Source organism: Mirounga leonina, unplaced genomic scaffold, assembly GCF_011800145.1.
Source record: "Mirounga leonina isolate KUSES-001 unplaced genomic scaffold, KU_Mleo_1.0 Mir_172, whole genome shotgun sequence".
NCBI lineage: Eukaryota > Metazoa > Chordata > Mammalia > Carnivora > Phocidae > Mirounga > Mirounga leonina.
Window position 1 is genome coordinate 8,589,992 of NW_023270442.1, and position 25,304 is coordinate 8,615,295.

Here is a 25,304-nt window from a genome sequence, read left to right on the forward strand (position 1 = left end):
TGCCCCAGCAACAATCTTTCCCAGCCATTGCCCAGCTCCCCTTTGACCAAACCCGTACAAAATTTTGTGAAACCAAAGTTTTTTTTTTTTTTTAATTACACATGTTACCCACCAAAACACACCAGTCCATTGTCCTCACTCTCTCAGGATTGCTCAGTTTTCACCATAGAAGTCATTAGAATATTTAATGTCTTCATGGAGTTTTTGTACTTTCACCGGACAAACAAACAAAAAGGCTCTCTTTGGTAAAGGGTATTCTTCCTGGTTAAGCCAAATACACCATAGAAGCAACTGCCTATAGAAAGCAACAGTCTTGTGGCAACTTATAAGAATGCTCTATATAATATTCAGGACTCTTTAATTTTGAAATAATGGAAAATGTAATTCAAATTAGTTTAAACAATAAAGTGGATTTATAGGTTTACCTATCAGGAGAGTCCAAAGGCTCAGGTTTGTTTGATTTTGGTGTTTTTCTACATCATCAGGAAGTGTGATTTTTTAATTAGTCTACTCTGCCTTCCACAGTGAACCTTGTCTTAAGGCTAGCTTTCTTCCAAGAGGCAAAATAATCACAGTAGGATTCACATTTCTACCCTACACCTCCTCAAAAGGTACAAAAAAAGAACATGTTTTTCTAGAATGTCTTCTCCAGTCTCATTTGCTGAGCTTTGATGAAGGCCGGTGGCTATAAATTGTATTATGCCACTTAGCTCAGTTCTGGCACTCATATTCCATCTTAAAACACAGGTTATGGGAGGAATGTATGAAAATCTGGTTAAAAGAAGAGTAGTTATCAAGAAACAGTGTTGTGGATATTAAGGAAGTCATGAGAATGTCTCTGAAACTCTAAATCCTCAAATGACAATCAAAGCCTAAGTAATTTCTAACTATATTTCTTAATCTTGTGTCTCTATTTTACAAAATAATTTTTTAAAGGCATCATCTGTTAGAAGATGAAAAGTCTCTACCTTAAGTTACCAAGGACTCCTTGCAATAATTCATAGAAAAGTCACTTCAGTCCTGAGGTTTATCTGCATGTCTTTCTTTAGAAAGTAAAAGACAAACCAGAAGGAAATATTCCAATTCAATTATGCAAACAGATGGTTTTAGGAATTTTCTTCTCCTGTGAGGAAGGTGAGCCTGTGAATCTACTAAGAGAGCAATAGTGGTATTCTCTATACTTATCAGTACTTGCTTCACCTCAACGCCAAATGTTGAATTAACAGAAAGCATAATGATCTAATAAACAAACAAACAACAAGTAATAGTTACAAATCTCCCTTCCATGTTGATGATGGTAAATATGGAATCAACTAAAATATTCTGCCATGATGGGATGGTATTTATTTCCCTTTTAAAAATAATGGCTTTTTTAGTTTAACCTTAAAACCAAGTTTACTAGAAGTTCATAGCTAGTTTTTTATTGTTTTTTTTTTCCTTATTCACATATTTCCTTCTAAAAAGTTAAAACCTCTATTTGAATGAAGTCCATGGTAACATTTAAAGTTACCTTGTTCTTTGTGTACATCAACTGTTAGCCTAAAAATATTTTTAGGTAGCTTTTTTTTCTTCCACTTTTTCTTTAACCTTCCCCAAAAGGTAGCATCTCCAGATTTCATTGGAACCAGTGTGAAAGTAGATATAATTCAGACACTGGTACAAATAGAAATGCTCAGAATTTACCTTACTCAAAATATTTATTGGATTTCCAGAATCAAGCCCCATTCCCTCCTTCTTCAAGCATCTTCTTCTTTTTTTTTTTTTTTAAGATTTTATTTGACAGAGAGAGACACAGTGAGAGAGGGAACACAAGCAGGGGGAGTGGGAGAGGGAGAAGCAGGCTTCCCGCTGAGCAGGGAGCCCGATGTGGGGCTTGATCCCAGGACCCTGAGATCATGACCTGAGCTGAAGGAAGACACTTAACAACTGAGCCACCCAGGCGCCCCTCTTCAAGCATCTTCTTAACGTGGCTTCCAGGAAACCATTCTGTCATGGTTCTATTACCTTTCACTGACTTTTGCTATTCTATTTCCATCTCCCTAATATTCAAATATTGGTTTTTCCAAAGACTCAGATAGACCTCTGACATTCTGTATCTATAATCACCTCACTGATGCTTTTATTCAGTATCATGAATCTTATTACTTAACTCCTGAGTTCCCTCTTATTTAATATATGACTAAAATCTCTCTCCTGAACTCCAAACTGATATTTAACTTCCTATAAGATTCCTCTACTTTGCTGTATAATTGACATCTCAAGTTTATCCTCAACAAAATCACACTCCAAATGTTTGTTCCCTTTCAAATTTGTTCATCCTGTAGTCTTCCCCTCCTGACACTATTGTCCCAGTAATCCTTCTGTCCCTTTCTTTTAGAACTTGGACTTTGATTTTTTCGCTCATGGTTCTTTTCATAGCACTTAAAATAATACTTCACATATACAAGATGTTCAATAAGTAATTCTTGAACAAATGTATGAGTGAATGACAATAGGAGGGGGATAAATTTGGCTTTGGATAATTTGGAGTATCCTATAAAATACAAATTTTATAGTCAATTCACTATTAAAGTCATTGTGATGCAGATGACAACTTGAACAACTCATGTGGAAGAAACTGTTTAGAGAGTGTGAAAATTGAGGAGAGGAAAATGTAAAAACAGATTCTATGGGATGGCAATTTTCAAGCCTTGGAGACAGATAGCAGTGCCTGAAAAGAGAAGGGGCAGAAAGGATGAGAGAAACAGAATGAAAATAAGTGTGATTAGAGTCAAAGGAACTAAGAAACGGATTGCAAAAGAGTCAATATTATTAAATGCCTAAGAGACCAAGTTAGATAACAACTTGGATTGACAAAAAGGGGGTTCCTAAGGAGATAATTAAAGCAGATTTAGAGAAATTATTTGGGATGAAAGTCAAGTTACAACACATGGAGAATTCAATGGGAAGAAAGGAGATGGAAATTGTGAGCACAGATTGTAGGTTTGTTATTCTTGGCTGTTAGAAGAAAAAGTGCAGAGAGGTAGCTGGATACGGAGCACAGAGTACGAGATTACTGTTTTCTCCACTAATGTGAAAGGAAAAATCTATATATGCCAAGGGAAAAAGTCAATAATAAGGGAACATTTGAATTCATAAGGGGATACTTTATGGGATGAAGTCCTAGAAGGGAGAGATGTCTACAATTCTAGGAGGACAGATAGAAACAAAAATATTTATCTTATTGAAATTGACAAAAATGCTCTCTTATCAGTTTTCTCTGTGGACTTATTAGTCCTATTATTAAAGAACCTTCTCCAAATGAAAGGTTTAAATAAAGTGATACGAAAGAAAGGTATAAACAATATTAAAAATGTATTCATTTGCAATGAGAGATAACAAGTACAAGAAGAGCAGGTACTATTCTTGTTGTGGCTTGCATATTCTCTGCCTATGGAAAAACTAAAAGGAAAGCTAAACTCTTACCAAAAGGCTTGCACGGTATAATGATCCATTCTTGGTGGGAGAAAAGGCAACGTCTGTGTTCTCCTCTCCATTAGCTTTCTATGACTAAGTAAAGATGTCTCCAGGGAAAGTAAACTTTAGGACCTGCTGAGAATATAACTTCACCCAGGTGGATTGTAGTTACCGGAGTGTATCATTGAGAGCACAATCCATAAATCCATAAAAACACTGGTGATATAAAATGGAAGAAGTTGGACTCTCTTACTAGTAGGTAATAAATAGTCTCTTGGCAAGGAGAAAACTTACCATATTTCTGGGACTTTTCTAATGAACATTGTACTTTTTACTTAGAGATAAACTTGTAGGAGTTAGCAAAAGCATGATCTTTGAAGAGGAACTTAAAGAATCTTGTGTTAGAATGTCATCAGTTACTTCTTTGGGTCACAACTGTGATGCACTCCTAAAAAGCTAAGCCATAGTTTTCCTTTGATCCTAAAATAATTTCCTAATGTCAAGATTACAAATTTATACTAAAATGATTTATTCAAAACACTCCATTTTAGTGCATTTTTGTCACTTTATTTTGAAATCTAGGAAAATATTTTTTCGGTATATCCATGTTTCTCTAGTAAAATTTTCAAACAAATGACAGTAAGAAATAGTGTGGGAATTGTCTTTTAAAATTGCTTTTCTTTGGGCGCCTGGGTGGCACAGTCAGTGTTCGGCTCAGGTCTGATCTCAGGGTCATGAGATAGAGTCCTACATTGGGCTCGGTGCTCAGTAGGCTTAGGATTCTCTTTCTCGCTCTCCCTCTGCCCCTCCTGCTTATGCTCTCTCTCTCTCTAAAATAAATAAATCTTTAAAAAATTGCTTTTCTCACTCATAAGTGGAATTTAAGAAACAAACCAAACAAGGAAAGGGAAAAAAGAGAGAGAGAGGCAAAGCAAGAAAGAGACTCTTAACTATAGAAAACAAACTGATGGTGGGGGAGGGGAGGTGTGCAGGGGGAGGAGGGAATAGGTGATGAGGATTAAGGGGTACACCTGTTGTGATGAGTACTGGGTGTTGTATGGAAGGGAATCACTATATTGTACACCTGAAACTAATGCTGCACTGTATGTTAACTAACTGGAATTTAAATAAACACTTTACAAAAACAAAGAACAAAGTAGAAAAAAAAAAGAATAGAAGAGAGAGAGAGTGAAATATAGAAAGATATAAGAGATTTTCCCTGACTTTTAGAAAACTCTTTGGAACAGTATCATAAAGTTAAATAGCTCTAATAAAAATGTTTTAAGACTACAAAAATAAAATAAAATAAAATCTCTTTTCTCAAAGTTTTTTTTTTTTTTTAAATATTCGTGATACTTGGTCTAAAAGTGACTTCATAAAGTTTTTCCTCAAGCTGGAGAGATAAAAAAGGTCATCAAGAACCAGAGTAGAATTGGATGTTAATTTCTTTCTTTGAAACAAGTAATGGTCATTTCTTCTGGAATCATTGATCATAAGCCATTATTACAGACAGTGAGACAACGTGAGGGGCACTTATCAACTATAAGACATAAGGACCAGCAGCATAGATGTTGCACAGAAACTTGATAAAAATGTAAATTATCCAACCTCAGCCCAGACCTACCAAATAAGAATCTGTACCTTGACAGGGTTCAGAGATGATAGTTCCATATATCCAAACTTACATAAAAGGTTGAAAAGGCTGCCCTATGCTGATCAGTGTGTAATTATATGTACTCAATTGTTCTTTCTAAGAGCTAATAAGAAGGAAGAAATCTTGCCCTTTGGGATAGCTTTTAGAACTTTCTCTCTTTCTCCCTCTCTGCACTTATCCAATGTAGTGCATACCCCCTGAAGATTTTTGGCAGTCCTCTTGGAACTGGGGAACTTGCCTTAGAATAAAGCCTGCACTGGAATTTTAAATGGACAAGAATTCAGTAACATCCTTGAAATGACAAATCAATCAGCCCAGAAGGTGGAACCACCTCTGGACACTTAAGTCAATAAATGTTCCTCGTTGTTAGAGCCAAATTTTCTATTTCTTCCAACTAAAGGCACAGCATGTTAGCTGATAGGTCACTGAAGAATTTATTTAAAAATAGATAATTAGAAGATACCAGGGTCTTATTTTTTCACATAAAATTTTAAAGAAAAGATAGACAAATGCTTGGGTAATCCCTGCAAGAATATTTGAGTGTTTGCTTTTTCTTTCATGAAGGCAGAATAATATTTTGAACTATTATTAATATGGAACACTTTTTTTATTCCTCACGTTTATTTTTTCTCATACTTGCAGTCTTCTCCACTTCAGACAACTAGGGCCTCCTATAGTCACTAACTCCAGAGAAAGTTCGTTACTTACTAGAGAAGTACACATTTCAGAAATAACTTCTTTGGGAAAAATTTTGGCCTCAAATCAAGCATTATTTTCTGGTTCAGAACACATTTTGGCTGCTAATAGGCAGCAATATTTTCAGCCTGGCAGACACTGCTAGTCATGAGTGCTGAAAGAAAAGGAATTTCATGTATTTATAAATTTTACACTGAGCTTTATCTTCATATTTGTATATTATTTATTTATTTTTAAAAAACATTCTTTTCATCCCTATGTTTATATTAAGAAAAATGTTGTGATATTCAAAATATTAAAGAAACAGTACAGTGTCTTTAGAGTTAGTTTACAATTTTACTTTCTCAATATGAATAAAATTTCTTTTTGGATATAAGCATGCAAGGCAACCAAAGAGTAAGTATCAGTCAAAAACATTGAGATACTTGCCACTATTTAATACACAATAAGATGAACAGAAAAAGTCACTGTGAGTGCAGATGTTCTTAGCTGAAATAATCTGAAATATAATTTGAATTAGTTTAAGCAGAAAAGAAGAATGAATTTTAATGATAATGAAGTATTTTCAGAAAATAAGAATAAGGAAGTATATAATACTTAGGTGGGGAAAAATAACCAAGAGATCTTATCTTTACTAAAGACTTCTCCAGATCAGAGTTTCTCAAACTGGCACTGTGAGCTGGGTAATCCTTTGCAAGTACACTGCCCTGAGCATGTAGCATGTTTAACAGCATCTCTAACCTCTACGCACTAGATGCCAGTCGCACCTTCCTCAGTGTGATGGCCAAATATCATTGGGGGTCAAAATGACCCCTAATTGAAAACCACTATGATAGATGCAGAAGTAGATCATTACATATAGGTATTGATTTGTTGCAGATATAAATGAAGATAAATAATAGACAAAGATGGGAATAGAGATACAGATATTGTTGTAGGTATAATCCACTGCACGTCATGACTTTCCCTTGCATACTGATAAAAGTGAACACTGAGTTTTACAACTTAAAATTCAGCACCTGGAAATAAAACAGCTTTAGACTTCTTTCTTGTGTCATGTTAAAAAAAAGGGGGGGGGGCACCTGGCCTGCCTTCTGCTCAGGTCATTATCCCAGGTCCTGGGATCAAGTCCCACATGGGGCTCCCTGCTCAGCGGGGAGTCTGCTTCTCCCTCTGCCTCTCCCCCTGCTTGTGTTCTCTCTGTCTCTCTCTCTCAAATAAATAAATAAAATCTTTAAAAAGAAAAAAAAAAGAATCCCAGGAACTCACTGATATTCCTTTGTTCATGAGTTTCCCTCACACTAACCAACTGCACTCAGGGCACATTGAGTCATATCACAGTGTCATTAGCTAGACCCACGACCTGACCTTTACTGTTTACCTGCTTGTACCCACCAAACTTTGTCCCACATTTTTCCTTAAGCTCTTCTTTCCAGCTTATCTCTTAACTCAGGCAAAAGACCAGACTGGCATAATATCTGATGGAAACCAAAACTACCCCTCAAGCAATAATGACTGCCCTGACAAAGAGCTCTTGTGGCCCAGACCACCCAGACCAGTCTGAACTTAACCCCCAACTCAGGCCTGCACAGATGGGCCATGGAGGGACCAACAGTTATTTTTACCTCATTATAATACTAGCATCTCTGTCCAAGGAGGAGCACAGCCTCATTTACATAACATACGATGTATGTATAGGTATGTTTCCTTAAGGTCCATGGGTGATCTCATGCCCACCACTATATATGATGACAAGGCTCCCTTTTTTAAATATTCATCCTAAATCTAAATAAAAGGAATCCATTCACCCTTGCTTAGGGAGTTATGACTTTGGAAGTTATATCCTATGATCTCCTTATTTGTTGCAAATAAAGTTTCCTTTGTGTAACAATCACTGGTGTAGTTTCTATTTTGAACTCACTAAGGAGGGAGCTCATGTTAGTTCAGTTCCAATAATAACTCATAACAAAATACAGAAAGATGGTGTTGGAAGAAAAATAATCACCAGAAAGGAGCAATGCTCCCAGAAAACCAGGGCCTCCCAAAGAGCCTTCATGAAAGAGAAGAGAGAGAATTACCAAAGAACTCAGTGCAGGAGATTTCCCTGAGCAGAAAACAGAAGTCTTCAAATGAAAAGGGTTCACAAAACTCCTAGAAAGATTAAAAATAGGTGTATAGATTGACATCACTTTGAAGTATCAGCTAAAAACTTTTACAAGAAAAAAAAACCAGTTTACTGGCAAAAGAATGTGGCATTAGTCACCTCATCTGTAATTCCTAAAATTAAAAGAAAACCCAATATTAAGATTTGTGGGAAATGATTTCAGTCTATAATTTTATATCTATCAAAATATAGTAAAAAAATGAAGATATTTTAAGGTCTCAAAAATTTTAGCTCACATTCATCTGTTTTTTAGGAAACCAGTGGTGAACTTATTTTTTTTTTATTTTTTAAAGGTTTTTATTTATTTTGGAGAGAAAGAGAGCCTGAGCAAGGGGAGGAGCAAAGGGAGACGGACAAGAGGACTCCATGCTGAACGCAGAGCCCAACCTGGGGCTGATCCTACCACCCTGAGGTCATGACCTGAGCCGAAATCAAGAGTCAGATGCTTAACTGACTGAGCCACCCAGGTGCCCCATCAGTGGTGAATTTAGAGTGAAATTATTAAAGTAAACAGTAAAACAAACAAACAAACAAAACAAAACAAAACAAGAGATACAGGAGATAATGAATCCAGTGAAATAGAGAAGGAAGGACCCAAAAGGACAAGTTCAGATTTGGTCAGGACATAGGATGCAAAAGCAAATCCTTTGAAAGAAAAAAGTCTTTCAGGGAAGAGTAGAACTAAATCTTGGAAACAAACTGAGGGTTACAGAAGGGAAGGGTGTGGGGTGATGGGGTAACCAGGTGATGGGTATTAGGAGGGCATGTATGATGATGAGCACTGGGTGTTATACACAACTAATGAATCGTTGAACACTACATAAAAAAACTAATGATGTACTATATGTTGGTTAATTGAACATAATAAAAAATTAAAAATTCAACATGTTAAAGGATAAAAAATTAAAATAAAATAAATAAATTTTAGAAAATATTGATGATGTGCCAATGGCAAAATTTAAGACAAAAGAAAGGTAATCATTAATTCTAGAGAAAACAAACTGTAAGAAGACATAAGGCCAATATAAAGTTAATTAAAATGACATACTTTTGAGGAGTTGCTGGAGAATTTGTAAGAATATACGTTAAGAATATTCTCCTTTAAGTGGACAAAAGACTTATAAATTCAGAACTGTAGCAAACAAAATATAGTTATAAAAAACCTTCTGATTCTGCATTGAATAGTATTATCTATCCATAACATTCTAAAAATATATTTTTTTCCTGGTTGTTGAGATTTATATAGATATAACTTATGCACATTTTATTCACCTTTTGTGGGACAGTTCTGTGAGGCTGCCAAATGAATGCCATCCTGGAACCACTACCACAAACAATATATGGAATACTTACTTCATCCCAAAATGTACCCTCAAGTAGATTTGTAGTGATTACCCCTCACAACCACATTTTTCAGAATGTCATGTAAATCATACAGTATATAGTCTTTTTATGGCTTCTTTCTCTTACAATAATGTTTAGTATTTGCCAGTATAATTGCATTTATCAGAAATACGTTCCATTTTATTGCTGATGAATATTCCATTAGACTGGTTTATTTCCATTTTGGGGGAATTGTATGCATCAGGTGTCAGTCAGGACACAGAAACCACACAATAATTTTAGCAGGAAAATTTTAACATAAAAACTTTTAATGTGGGAATTGGAGCAATGGGTAATTGACTCATAGGCAAGTGGAACCCTAAAAAAATATAGCAATAGCTGATAGAGGCAGCAGCCATCACCCCTAGGACTGAAGTAAAACACCTAGAGAAGAGGTCAATCCCGTCTGGGGCTGAGACCCAAATCTCACTGGAGAGAGTCATTATAGCTCACAAGATGCAGAGAAGTTGGGTAATACACTGGCAGAACTCACTAGAAATCCACCTTCGGAAATACTGGGGGAAACTGGAACTTACTGCAAGTTCCTGCAACTTTGTTCTTGTTATTCAAAATTGTTTTGGCTATTCTCACTCTTTTATTTTCCATATAAATTTTAGAACTGGCATGTCAATATAAGTAAGGAATGCTGGAATTTTGATTAATATTGTAGAATCTACAGATGGATTTAGGGAGCATTATCATTTTAAGCCTATTGAGACTTTTGATCCAGGAACATTATTTATTTTTTTAATTTTTAGAAGTAATCTATATTCCAATTATTCCAGTGAAAATTTTTAAAAAATCTCAAAATCAGTGGTCATAGAGACATCATCTAAAATGTAGTTAGTATTATTGGAAAAAACAATTACTCGTTTCTAGGTGAAGAAGAGCGAGTGCCATTTTATCCTTTCATTGAAAGATAAAACTCACAAAATCTAGTACATTTAATAGTAATTATAACTGACTCTGGATGATACCAGCTCTCAGAGACACCAGATGCCTCCAAACATAAGGGGATGGTATGGAACTGAAATCAGGTCTATGGAAATTATATATGTCAGGAATCTGAAACCCTAATCTCTTTCCAACCTCTTGTAGTCAAGTAACTAACCCCATCCCCAAGGGGAAAAAAAATGGAAAGTTTACTTTCTGGGGACACTGGACCACCAAATCTCCCATCTCAGAAACATGAAGCATATTGGAGGTTGTAATTTAGATGTTAAGATAGCATAGGGAAAAGCAAGCATTATAATAAAAGTCTACCATTTTCTCCCTTGCCTGCTACCAACAGATTGGACCATCCTTCTCTGGGAATAACAAATGGCCTCAGAGAATAGGAAAATTGATAATAATGTTTTGGAGACGCCATGATGCAATGTCTGGACCTTGCTTGATCACTGTAGTTAAGAGCACTGTACAAAAAGTCCTACTCATACACACAGAGTGCCCAAAGAGTATTTTTAGAGCCACATTTTAAATTATTAATAGCTAGTTGAGGATCACCAGATATTTTTTAAATTTCTAAATGAAAGGTATCAAAACAAACAAAAATGTAGATAAAAGGAAACTCTATAAAACACAGATATTGTAGGAAAAATTAATATTCCAAAAATTATATAAATAGTACCCTGAGAGAAAATAGAAAATAATGAAAGAAAATAGAACAACATAATATAATTTTTAAGTTAAAAGACAGAGTTAAGGGGCGCCTGGGTGGCTCAGTCATTAAGCGTCTGCCTTTGGCTAAGGTCGTGATCCCAGGGTCCTGGAATTGAGCCTTGCATCGGGCTCCCTGCTCCACAGGAAGCCTGCTTCTCCCTCTCCCACTCCCCCTGCTTGTGTTCCCTCTCTCGCTGTCTTTCTCTGTCAAATAAATAAAAATTAAAAAAATTAAAAAAAAAAAAGACAGAGTTAAGTAAAGGTTCTTGAAATCTGAAAAAAACTTACAGGAGAAAACAAATAGAACAAAACACATGCCAAGAAAGAAAGAAAGATTTTTAAATTACAGGATTAACACAAGAAGCTCAATAACTGAATAAAAAGTTTCAGAAATAAAAGAGTTTCAGAAGAAAAGGGTATTGCCAACAAATTAATATGAGAAAATTATCCATAACTTAGGAACATGGGTTTCCAATTTAAAGGGCCTAATATCTCAATAATATTAAAAAACAAAAAATAATAACAACCTCCAGATGGAGAGCAGGTCATATGGAAAAACTGAGAATCAGTAGTATGGCGCTTCTCACAGGAAGCACTAATTACAGATTCCTGAGTAAAAATATTTCTCACCCCAATCTATGCTTATCCATTTCAGGCAATACCTAAATGATCATACCTGGAATGTTGGTAAAAATTGAACATAAAGTCACTGTTCGTGAAACCTTAGAAGGGAAAGAGGAAAATGTTATTAGAAGCTGGAGGAAAAAGGATCCTTATAAAATGTCAGAAAGCTTGGTGGAATTACATTCTACAGTTCTACGGAAAGCAAAATTTGTAAGCAAGGAACTTGATAGGTGAGTAGATTTCTAACCAATATGTGGAAGGTAGAACCTTGATCCTTCCTGCCACTTATGGTAAAATGTGAGAGAAGAGAGATTGAGGGAAGCACTGTCAAAGCAAAAGGAAATAGGACCTGATTATATGTGAAATTCTTAGCTTAGCCAGATTGCAAAGACACTAAAACTAGAAGATTCACTGTCAAGAGAGCCTGCCCTGAAGAGAAAGCCAAAGGTGTGGCTGGATAAACTTTTGCTAGTGCTTTGGAAAGATCAAAAGATCAGAGTATTCAATTACACATGAGGCTCTATGAAAGATTAGACAAATGACTCATAGATCCCCTTAGCCATGGAATCAGAAGCCAGGAACATGGATGGGATTATCCAAGAGAGATCTGTGGACAGCCAGAACCCCAAGGATTATTTCAAGGCGTTGGGACCTAATGCTACTTGCCCATTTGGACATTGTTTTGGACTGGTGACCCCCTTTTCTTTCCATTTTAACCCTTTTTGAATGAGGACATTGATAAATGTTACCCTATGTCTGTCTCACCATTGTATTTTAGGAGCAGGTAAGGGGTTTTCTGGTTTTGCAGATCCACAGATGAAGACGGATGGATTTGTCCAGGGATGGATTATACTGAGAGCTTCACTCATACTTAATCTAGTTGATTTAGATAATGAGATTGGTGCCTTTGATGATGAGACTTACATGAAACTTTGAATCTGAGATGATGCTGTCATGCTTGAGACTCAGGGAGATCTGGGAATAAGATGAATGTCCTTAGCACATGGGAGGAACATGAATCTCTGGGCGTCTGCAGTACACAGAATAATGGTCCTCTGAGAAGCCCACACCCTAATCCCTACAACCTGTGAATATGTTACCTTTTGGTGCAGATGGATTTGGAGATGTTAGGCCAAGGATGGGGAAATATTCTGGTTTATCTGGCTAGGCCTAATATAATCACAAAGGTCCTAATAAGAGGGAGGCAGAAAGGCGAGAGTCAGAAAAAGGCAACGTGATGATAGAAGCTGAGAGAAAGATCAGGAGACATCTGAAGATGTAGGATGCGGTCAGAGGCCAAGAAATTCAGATTCTAAAAATTATAAAAGGCAAGAAAACAAATTTTCCTCTAATACTTTTAGAAGAAATGCAGCATTGCTGATCCATTTTAGACTTCTGATCTCTGGAACTGTATGAGAACATATTTGTATTGTTTGAAGCCCCTGAGTCTGTGACGTCCTCTCCCTAACCTTACCAGGTTATCTCCCCTATCTCCCCAGCCCCTTTGTCTCCTCCTCACCCTTCCGTTTGCCCTAGGATAGAGAAGTAAGAAAAAAACAAAACAAAACAAAACCAAAAAAACAGAAACCAGCACCTGAATGCACCATAGCAAACTTTGGGCAAATAACCCTAGCAATTCAATGGAAGGGTTTACGGGAGACGTAAGGGGATTGGTGTCCCTCAAGAGTCCCTTGTTCTTCTTAGGAAAGAAGTAATCAAGATGCACATTGGACCACACAGGCAGCAGATTACGTAGATTGGTGTCATTCCAAGGGCTTGATGTTCCACTCTGGAATATAAGTAACATCCATGTAAGCTTAAATTCAAATAAAGCTTGCAGGCTTATTGGTCTCCTTAGAGGTCACAGTAGGAGGTCCAGCCCGGATACCTCTCTGAAAAATACTTGAGGAGGTGTTTCCAAAGCAAAAGTCCCCAAGCCAATATAAATAAATCCATAGTGTTTTAAGCTACTACATTTATGATAAATTTATATTAAACAGCAATAGGAAACTAACACACCATCCAAACTATTAATTCAGCCTGAAAATAAAATGAAAAATTTTCTGACATCCAGGGGGCCAAAAATTCTTTTCATGTACTCTTCCCCAGGATGATCTTGAATGCTATGTCTTTTGAACAGAGGAATAAACTCTAAAAGACATTGTATCCTGGAAACCAAAGATATAACATGGAAGACACATGAATTTCTTTACCCTGTAGGCTCCTATTTCCTTAGATTTATTACAAGACATGGGATGCTGCAGCTTCATCTTAATATACTTATTTGCCTACTAAATGTTTACAGCTATAGGTTACCAAATAAAATATCTGGAAAATGGTGTGTGTAATTCTGACAAAGTTCAATACAAAAACAGTTTCCATGAGGAGTTACACAGTTTCACTTTGAACTGTGGTCTTTCTTATAGAAAAAGAAGAAACGGCTGTTAACATGCAGGAAGCCTACTCTTGGATTGTCATTAGGTTAAGTTCTTTAACACACACATGATAATGAGGTGAATTCATAATTATTCACATTTAGTGATGATGACTAAAGTTTAGAAGAGCAAAAAATTTGTTGATGTCACAATAGATTCAAATAAAAAGGCTAAACGAAAATTGCCATATTTCTATTCAGAATATAGGCTGTCGTGTCAGCTTTCTACTGGATACTATCAACTCTTATCTCAGGGGAAAAATGTCCTGTTTTATGTAAAGAATAAGTCTCAAAACAGAACCAGCCACAAAATCAAAAGATATTCCCACTTGACTAGCTGAGCTCTCATTAGCATCATGATTATTTTAAGAACAATTTGAAATAAGACCACTCACCTGGATGTAGTTAAGAGCCATGGTATATATTTACCTGCCGTGAAAAAATGTTTTCCTTATACATCGTGCTTAAAAAGTGTGGGATTTTCTTTCTTTCTTCACAGCTGGAAAAGCTCAGTAATGAATTTGTGTTTCACAGCATAATATCATCTGGTTTTAGGTAGTGCCAGAAAGAAATGAGAAAAAGGAACAGAATATTTGCTTTTAAAATGGATGTGAACCATGTAAACTGGTTTCGTGTCAGATTTTTAAATGTTTGTTCAACTGAGTGTGAAAATACCTACGAAACAAAATGCTCCAACTAGAAATCTATGAGTTGTTTGTGAAGTTGATTTTTATGTAAAATAGTCAGCATACATGGATTAAGTAACTATTATGTGCTTGTTGCTCTATTTCATTTTTTATAACACTAAGACTAGCAACAATTCTATAAAGGGATTTTATAAATGAGCTCTCTTTGACAGGTCATTTTACCCACAGAGTTATAGCTACTTATTAACAATAGTATCATTTGAAGTAAGTATTCTGTTGTAGCAGTATTGAATATTTTTCCCTAAAGTTTTAAATGAAAACTGGTTTAGGGAGGCATACTCTATCAAAACTTTCAGAAGCAAATGACTCAGTCAACAAGAAGATGCATGGATGCATGCATTCTTTTTTCAAAGAGATGAAATTTTTAAAAATCATTTATTCCTATTTTGATACAAAAACAAAAGTGCAATTTCTAAGTAAAACCAAAAATATCAAAATGTTACATTACATAAGTGGTTTATAATATAGATGTTCTGGAAAGTTATAAAATGAGCTTCTCTTGCCCCAAAAGCCTTAAACTATTTAAAAAATTAGAAAGAAAACACATTAGTTAAGTGTTAACTTTACTCAATTACTTAAACTCAATCTCAACTTCCAGGGGGAAATTATTACGAAGTTTACACAGCAGGATTTTTTTTAATACATGGAAATTTCAGGAAATTATTTTATAGAAAATAATGTTTAGACTGCTAGTGAAAAGTGGCAGATTGGGGGAAGGCATTTAGCTCCTTCCCTCCCAATATCCCGTGGAAATGAAGGTAAATTTATTTTAAAATGTGCAAATCCAAAACATGGTTCTGGAAAGCAAGGATGTGTGTTATTAATGCTTTTCACTGACTTTGAGGAGTTTCTGGAATGTAGCATTGGTATTGCATTGGAGAAGCAACTGAATAGAGCAAGTATAATCCAAAAGAAGCACAGGATGGTTGCATAAAAGAGAATCCTTCCCATCTGTATCAAAGAAAACTAGTGTCTCCGTGAATAGTCACAAAGAACAGGTGGCAAGTCTAGCGATAGTCAGATACATAACTGTCTGCAGAAGATCCCAGCCTCTTGTACTTTTCCAGATCATTCGGCTATTCAGAAGAGCTTCTTTGTAGACTGTTCTGCTGGCTTTCTACTGTCTATTCAACTTCTAAATTGGAGTTCCATGGAGCTAGGTTTTATGCTATTTTCTCTGCTCTATACTTTTTCTTACTTCCTTTAAATTTTTCTCATTTTCTTGAATATCATCTATCTCTTGATGACTGCCATTTTTTAAAATCTCCAACACATATCTAGACGATATAGCATCAAATTGCCTACTGACAAGTCCACTTTCATGTTTCAAGGCTTCTATATTGGCCACTCATTGATTACTATCCATTCATCTATTCTATAGTAACAGCACCTTAATTATGGTTTAGGAAGTCACTTTTCCCCCACTTATTCCATGTGGTTCAGATAGGATGTATTCCTTCACTGCTCTAAGCATCAGCCTATATTTCAGATTTAATCTTTTTTTTTTTTTTAAGATTTTTATTTATTTGCGAGAGAGAGAATGAGAGACAGAGAGCATGAGAGGGAGGAGGGTCAGAGGGAGAAGCAGACTCCCTGCCGAGCAGGGAGCCCGATGCGGGACTCGATCCCGGGACTCCAGGATCATGACCTGAGCCGAAGGCAGTTGCTTAACCAACTGAGCCACCCAGGCGCCCCTATATTTCAGATTTAGCCAATCACATGAATCAATTCTGACCCATAAGAAATCTGTCAGTGCTTTAACTGAAGTTACTAAAAAAAAAAAAAAAAAAAAGAAAAGAAAACCTTATTCTCCTGTAGCAGACAAGGTGAAAGAATGTGAGCATGGAGCTTTACAGGGCCATAATGAAAAGAGAGCTGGTTAAATACATACACACGTACACAGAGGACCCAAAACAGAGAGACAAAGACACAATTTTAGTAATATAATTTGAATCTCAGACCCCTGTTCTCTTCCTCAGGCCATCATGCTTTTGTGGGGTTTTGTGTGCTATTGTTATGTTTGTTTCAAATTTTTATTTAAATTCTAGTTAGTTGGCATATTTTTATTTAAATTCTAGTTAGTTGGCATATAGAAGTACTGTACTGTATAGTAATATTGATTTCAGAAGTAGAATTTAGTGGTTCACCACTTACACACAACACCCACGGCTCATCACAACAAGTGCTCTCCTTTTTTTTTTTTTTTTAAGATTTTATTTATTTATTTGACAGAGAGAGACATAGTGAGAGCAGGAACAAGCTGGCGGAGTGGGAGAGGGAAAAGCAGGCTTCCCGCGGAGCAGGGAGCCCGATGTGGGACTCGATCCCAGTACCCTGGGATCATGACCTGAGCCGAAGGCAGACGCTTAACAACTGAGCCACCCAGGCGCCCAACAAGTGCCCTCCTTAATATCCATCACCCACTTAACACATGCCACTGCCCACCTCCCTCCATCACCCTCAGTTTGTTCTCTATCTTTAACAGCCTCTTATGGTTTGCTTCCCTCTCTCTTTTTTTTGTTCATCTGTTTTGTTTCTTAAATTCCACATATGAGTGAAATCAAATGGTATTTGTTTTTTCTGATTTATTTCACTTAGCATAATACAATCTAGCTTCATCCATGTTGTTGCAAATGGCCAGATTTCATTCTTACTGATGGCTGAGTGACATTCCATTGTGTGTGTGTGTATATACCACATCTTCTTTATCCATTCATCAGTTGATGGACATTTGGGCTCTTTCAATAGTTTGGCTGTTGTTGATAAAGCTGCTATAAACATTGGGGTGCATGTATCTTTTTGAAACTGTATTTTGTGCAATTATTGAATCATCCATTAGTTCTTTTCTTAACTTTTTGAGGAACCTCCATACTGTTTTCCAGAGTGGTTGCACCAGTTTGCATTCCCACCAACAGTACAAGAGGATTCCCTTTTCTCCACATCTATTGTTTACCGTGTTGTTAATTTTAGCCATCCTGAGAGGTGTGAGGTGGTATCTCATTGTGTTTCCCTGATAATGAGTGATGTTGAGCATCTTTTCATGTATCTATTAGCCATCTGGATGTCTTCTTTGGAAAAATGTCCATTCATGTCTTCTGCCCATTTCTCAACTGGATTATTTGTTTATTGGGTGTTTTCAGTTTGATAAGTTCTTTATAGATTTTGGATACTAACTCTTTATCAGATATGTTATTTGTAAACATCTTCTCCCATTCCATAGGTTGTCTTTTAGTTTTGTTGATTGTTTCCTTCACTATGCAGAAGCTTTTTATCTTGATGAAGTCCCAAACTGCTTTTGTTTCCCTGGCCTCCAGGGAGTTGTCTAGTAAGAAGTTGTTACAACCCAATGTCAGAGAGGTTGCTACCTGTGTTCTCCTCTAAGATTTTGATGGTTTCCTGTCTCACATTTAGATCTTTCCTCCATTTTGAATTTATTTTTGTGTATGGTATAAGAAAGTGGTCCAGTTTCATTCTTCTGCATGTGGCTGTCCAGTTTTCCCAACACTATTTGTTGAAGAGACTCTCTTTTTTCCATTGAATATTCTTTCCTGCTTTGTTGAAGAATAGTTGACCATATAGTTGTGGATCCATTTCAGGGCTTCCTTCATGCTTTTGCATCTTGGGAATGTCTCTGTAATCACAGCTCCCTTTACAAGGAATGCTCTAAGACCCTGGTATCTTCCTGGCTGTTTCCTTTTCAACCTTTAGGTCTCAGTTAAATATTATCCCTTAAGAGAGATCTTATTCCACTATTCATTCAAAATGGCACCACCAGAGTGCCTGAGTGGCTCAGTCAGTTAAGCATCTGCCTTTGGCTCAGGTCATGATCCCAAGGTCCTGGGATCTAACCCCGTATCAGGCTCCCTGCTCAGCAGAGAGCCTGCTTCTCCCTCTCTCTCCCTCTGCAGCTCCACCTGCTTGTGTGCTCTCTCTCTGTCAAACAAATAAATAAATAATCTTTAAAAAATAGCACCACCAGTATTCTCTATAAAGACAAGAAAGACAAGGCAAGATGTGTCTGCCACATCACTTCATAATTACTTCATTTACTTTTAGTATCTGTCTCTTCCCTCGAAATTCAAGCTCCATGTGGGCACCAAGTCTGTTCTGTTCACTGTTGCATTCCTAGACCGTGGAATAATGACTGACATATATTATGTGCTCAGTAAATAATTTTGAATGAATGAATGAATGAACTAATAGACAGAAAATAAAAATTATACAATCACCCAAATTTGGAAGTTGATGGAAGGTGAATGGAGATGTAAGTATACTAAATACCCCCTTTTATATGATAAGGACTTAATATACACTGAATAAAATCGATGAATTTTTTAAAAGAGTAATAATTATACTAGTGTTATGATGGTAAATAGCAGAATAATTTATATAGGAAATGCTAATAGTCATCCTTTCAAAAGTAGAATTTGATAAAATCATCATCTGCGAGTCTGCATAATCTGCTATTTTTCATGGGCATAAGGAAAAAGGAAGAAAATTTTAAAATTTAATTAGATATACTCCTGCTTTATTTATCTTGTCATGGATATTACTTTTTCACTTGTATTTACCCTTTCATAACTTCTAATACTTTAAATTATAATGATCATATCAACGTAGTTTAAAAATCTTGGAATAAATTTGATTCATTAACATGAAAATATTTAGTATTCTCTATATGAGGAAATTTTGAGTTTCTTTTGTTTTAAAATATAAGTGGAAATTACCAAAAATACCTGACTAAAATTTTGTAAAAATTGAACAAGTCAATATAATTTACAAGCATTTACTTCATGTCCACTGTTTCCAAGACACTAGAGTGTAAGTATGATTAAGCTTTGATCCTGCTCCAAGAAAGGAACAAAAGAGAAAAAAGCTGACATTCATTTAGTATTTACTCTACACCTGTGTCCTTCATAAACCCTCACAACAACCTGAGAGATGATAGGACCATTTTGTAGTGAAAGGGACACTCAAAATACTGGAAAGCTTTCCAAAATTTCTACTGCTAAATGGGATGAAAGCAATATTTAAAATTTGGGGGGTTTTTTAGGTCTATTCTATTTCCCTATAATATATTGCTCTTTGTACAAAAACATTAGCATTTTATAAATTTGTATTTAAAAACAGTATGTTCAATCATTTGTAGGTTTACTTTCCTTTTAAGCTATTGCTATTTGTTATTTAGAGATGAGATGCTGCTTTATATTTAAGATGGCGTAATACAATGTGGATTTTGGAGAAGACAACTTACATATGTGTATATATAGGTAGGTGGGTACGTATTCATTCAATTCATATGAGATAGAGCTGAGCCAATATCACATGACACCACTGAAACCTCCTTTAGGATCCTTTTCTTTGGTGATAAGTGTACCACTGTCCTCAGTGAGAAAGATGGTGAAGAAAGAAAATAGTGTTTTCTTAAAACACAGTTGTTTCAACAAACCACTATGAAATTCACCATGGGCAATGAAATTTATTAATTGTGAGTTATAGACAGTTATTTGGGAAGATAGTTTTGGCTTCAGTGAAATGAAATCAATCTATACTAATTACAACTGAGTTATGACAATTGATTATTCCAAAAGAATTTGACGTTTTATTTATGCCAATACTCATTCTGAGGAAGACTCTACAGCATTGTGCAATCCCAGTTCTTTCCTACTCTGCATAAATAACATTTCTTCCATTTGATCATCATTTCCAAATGCAGGTTTTGAATCCTCATGCTTGCTTGCTGAAGACAGTTCTATAGTTTTCATGAGTACCATTGCAAAATGTTTATTCTGGAAGATGGCTATTGACAACCAAATCAAAGAGTCAAATCTAAAGGTTATTTTAAAAGAGATGCCTCAGATTATTTACAAAAGCAAAAGAAAGATAAAATTTCAATCTATTTCTCCTCTTGCATGTGCAAATTCCCTAAGGGTGATGTGGCTTTGGGAAGATTTTCTTAAGGAAAACGTCAATGTCACTAATAATAAAAAGTTTCTATGTTTACTAAATTTAAATTATTATGTTCATTTAAATTTTGGATAAAGCCACATCTATATAATTAGTCAATATCTTTCAAAGTATATTGATATTTAATATCATTTCTTTTCACCTTTAATGATTTGGAAAGACCTTATTGACATTCTTTAAATCTTAAGAGGTAAAACAAATAAATGTATGTGTGTATGTAACTATATAAAATTTTTGGAAAGCCAGTATATGTATCTGCTTGAATTATGACAAAGACCTTGATGTTATTTTTCTTATACAAAAAAAAATCATACTTATTTTCTTTAGATTCTGGGATTTAATACTCCAAAATTCTTCACATTATGTATGCCAGATAATGATCATTTATATTAGAGATGTGAGTTAGAATAGAAGTCAGATAAAAAACAGGAAGAACAGAAAATAAAAAGTTTATTCAGGTTCAGTTTCCCTTTCTTATATAAACAATTGCATATTAAATACCTTATGAGAGGCTTCTTTGTTTGGGTGTTAAAAGTTAATGAGCCCCTGCCTGGGTGGCTAATTTGGTTAAGCATCTGCCTTAAGCTCAGGTCCTGATTCCAGAGACCCAAAACAGGCCCTACATCAGGCTCCCTGCTCAGCGGGGTGTCTGTTTCTCCCTCTGATCCTCCCCCTCTCATGCTCTCTCTCTCTCTATCTCACTCAGTCTCCCTCAAATAAATGAAATCTTTAAATTAAAAAAAATAAATGAGCCCTGAGGAACTCAAATAAAACAATTAATTAGGAGTCAATATTTATTATTAAGACAAAATACACAACTATCCTTTTATGATTAAAAATGTAAAGTTCCTGTTTACTAAAAATATATACTGTTGTACGTCCAGGTGTGGGAAAAATTTTTTTGTTTTTTGATTTTTTTTTAAATTTTCCAAGTGATGGAAATCATACCTGAAATTTCAAATAATAGTTCTGAAGCTGAAATAGATCCTCGGAAGCTGAACTTCATTATGTTGATTTATGCTGAGTATGTCATCCAGTTACCAAGCATCTCATGACAAATCAAACCAAACTTGGTGGTATAAAAGAATGAATATTTTATTATATTCATGGGTACCGTAGGTCAGGAATTCAGGCAGAGTACCAACAGGCCTGGCTTATTGTCTCTGATTCATGATATCTTGAGACTTAACTGGGAACATTTCAATGGCTGGGAGTAACTGGGGCTGAGGATCATCTGGATGCTTTCTCATATGCATAGGTGACAAAACTGAACTTGGAGAATTCAAAGGCCAGGCTCAGTTAGGTCTGTCAATTGAAATTCTTGCACTGGGACTGTTTTCACAAGTCCCATGTGGCTTGGGCTTACTTGGGACATGGTCACATTAGGTTAGCTAGTCCTCCTACATGGAAGCTTAAGGCTCCCACATAGTGTTTGAATGAATAAGGCAAAAACTGCCTGGTGTTTTATGATGGAGCCTGGGAAATCATCGCATTCTCTGCATATTTTATTGGTTGTGGCCGTCATCCTGCCCATATTCAAGGAAAAAGGGCATATTCCCACCTCTCGATGGGAAAATACCAAAGAATTTGTGGCCATGTTTTCAAACCACCCAAATCTGGCATCTGTCCACAAACTACATTTCTTCCACATGCAAATTTACTTTGCTGCTTCCCAAGACCCTACAGAGCTTTCATTTCCTTATAGTATCATCAGGCTGATGCTCATGGTCCGCAATCTCAATCTAAATGAAGCCAAGGTACAGATGAGATTTCTCAAGAATGATTGCATTTGATGCACAAGACACCTTCCCACACCACACCCAACACACAATGGTAGGAGTGTTAAGGATAATGCAAAATTATCATGGTCTCAGGATTGTTAGATCTATAAGAATAATTGCATTAAGTGTAAAGTTCTTTAGTTATTCTTCTGTATGCAAATTTTAATGATTACATTTTAGTGTAACAGATTTTAAGATATAATTTTACATATTTTATACCTGTAATTGATAACTATATATCATCAGCTTATTATCAATGAGATCTTATTTCACATTAGTGAAGAAAGATATTCTCAAATAGATTTAATTTTCCAGAAACAAGATGATGAAGCACACAAGCTAGATGATTTAATATTTAGAGACATTGCCAATAGAATAAATGATATTACAATACATGTGGGAAAGATGAAAACTTGCTAAAACTTGAATCGTGTCCTCTAGGTAACAAAACAGCAATGACTAATTGCCACTGGATATTGGAACTTGAAGGTGTCAGTTTACTTTACTGGAAATACCAGGGGAAAAAAATAAAACTACTAATCTCAGACACATTATCCTATAAAATTGACAGCAAGTTCCTCTGATCTGAAATATTATAAGTATCACAAAGCATCTCACATAAAGAAAATAGTAAGTGATATGGGAGGTGAGAAAATTGGTAGTTATATGCACAACACAATGCCTTTGGCAGAAAAATGTTCTAATCTGGAAACTGGTAACACAAAACCTAAATATTACAACTTCAATCAGGAAATAAATATGTTTTACCAATTTTTATCTCCAAAAACTGACAAATAGGAATATTGTGATTCTGTGGATTAGGTCAAATTTTTTTTTTCTAGTCAAATTGTAGAAGTGCTTTGAAAACACATGAAATGAAGATAGAACAGCATATCCAGGAGCTTGAAGACTTTGGAGTCAGGTGTTTGAATGAAACCAAGCCCATCTCTATGTTGATCTACAATCTGGAGTCAATAAATGTTGATTCTGAATTATTGATTCTGTTATTAGATTCTGTTGATTCTGTTATTAGAAAATTCCATTTGACAATACTAATACTTTAGTCTCTGGTCCAATTCCAGCATTGTATATTACTTGCAACATCTTTCAGAAACTTAAATGTAACTGTCAGCTTGGTATTCATTCCACTGAATTGCTCCATGTGTTCCAATGCTGATTCTAATAACTGAGTTCCCAAGAAATGGATAGGAATCCCTGGGAATAAGGCGTGCTCCTAAAAATTTAGTAGAGGTTTCTTCCTGGTATTCCCCTGGCAAAAGGAGCGGGAAGAGGGAATTCCCCTCCCCCCAGTAGTCACAGGAATTCCTACTACCTTCTCCCATAAGCACAAGGAAATAAGAAACTCCTAACATAACTCAGAGTAGTTATGACTAACAAGAACATAAAAACCCCTTGATTAAAAACAAGAAGTATTTCCTTTGGCAGCATGTATAGTAAAATTGAAATGATACAGAGATTAGCAAGGCCCATGCACAAGTATGACATGCAAATTTGTGAAGCATTCCATATTAAAAAAGGAAAAAAAAATAGGACACAATGTCTTCATGTGACTAAGCAGTAATGAGGACAACACACAATTTTTTTAAATGACATGGGAAAAAATGACATATACATATATATATATATATATATATATATATATGTATAATCTTACACTTACAGAGAACAGAGACTGATTTGTTTTCTTTTCCTTCTGGAAATATTAATGGCATCTTCAGACGTACTAAGGGTTAGGCAATAAGGTATTCCTGAAAAGAAATTGCCTAAACGAAATTACAGTAAATAGATTATTTGCTAAAGGCACTAGGGCAACTTATAATAAATTAGTTTGTAAAGTGAATGACTCAGCTCTGATATGACTATTTGTTAAGTTGGTATTTATTTTTGTATCTTATATTTACTTGTGATACAACAGTCTCTGAGAAAGATATAGATAGATACATAGAGAGATGTCATTAAGTAATACAATTATTTCAAATAAAAGAAAATCCCACAGTTGGTATATTAGCTAGCAGATTTTACCATCTAATAAGAGGCCATTTTTGGATATTACGTATTTTTCAAGCAAAACGTAGTGATAACTGTGCTTTTAAAAAGATTGCTTGTATTATATAAAACTAAAGATAATAAAGTGGCAAGTAATATAATTAATGAAATGTTTTCCAAGATATGCTTTACTAGATAACAAGCACACACTAAATATCCAGTGTTGTAGCTTATTAAATGATCACTTGTACACAAATACACTGAAGAGAAGTTTTTTGAGACAATCTCAAATTCCAAAGAAACAATATTTACATACGTTGGTTCAAGGAAGAGATAATAACAAAAATGATCTGCCCTCAGGCCACTGTCTAGACTACAGGAAACCTGGTCAACAGCATATGGGACATCACAAGGTGCAGACTCAGAAGTTTCCATAATGTCCTGGCCAACAACTAGACACAGTGAGTCATGGCTGCAACAGCAACCAAACTCACAGAACACTGGCTGCTAAGGCGATGATGGACCCAACTTCAAACTAAATCAGGCCAAACTAACATCTTACAGCTTTAAAGAACAGATTATCCCTGAGCAATAAATCAGTGGAATTTAGAAAGCTTTGCAACAAAAGTATAGAAAACTAAAAACAAACAAACTTTTCATGATTAATCTTAAGATAATGCTGTATTGCTTGCCACTGATTGGTTCTCAGTGAAATCAGGCTGGAACTAATCACCCCATGGCATTAACCTGGTGGTAGGATTTGGTTCAGACA

At 35.5% G+C, this 25,304-nt stretch overlaps 1 non-coding gene across 1 annotated transcript; it reads left to right on the forward strand.

Moving 5' to 3' along the window:
* Positions 1 to 23,955: 23,955 nt before the first annotated feature.
* Positions 23,956 to 24,059, forward strand: LOC118018923. The gene has a single exon (XR_004681516.1). It is a non-coding gene; the product is annotated as a U6 spliceosomal RNA (small nuclear RNA).
* The last annotated feature ends 1,245 nt before the right edge of the window (positions 24,060 to 25,304 follow it).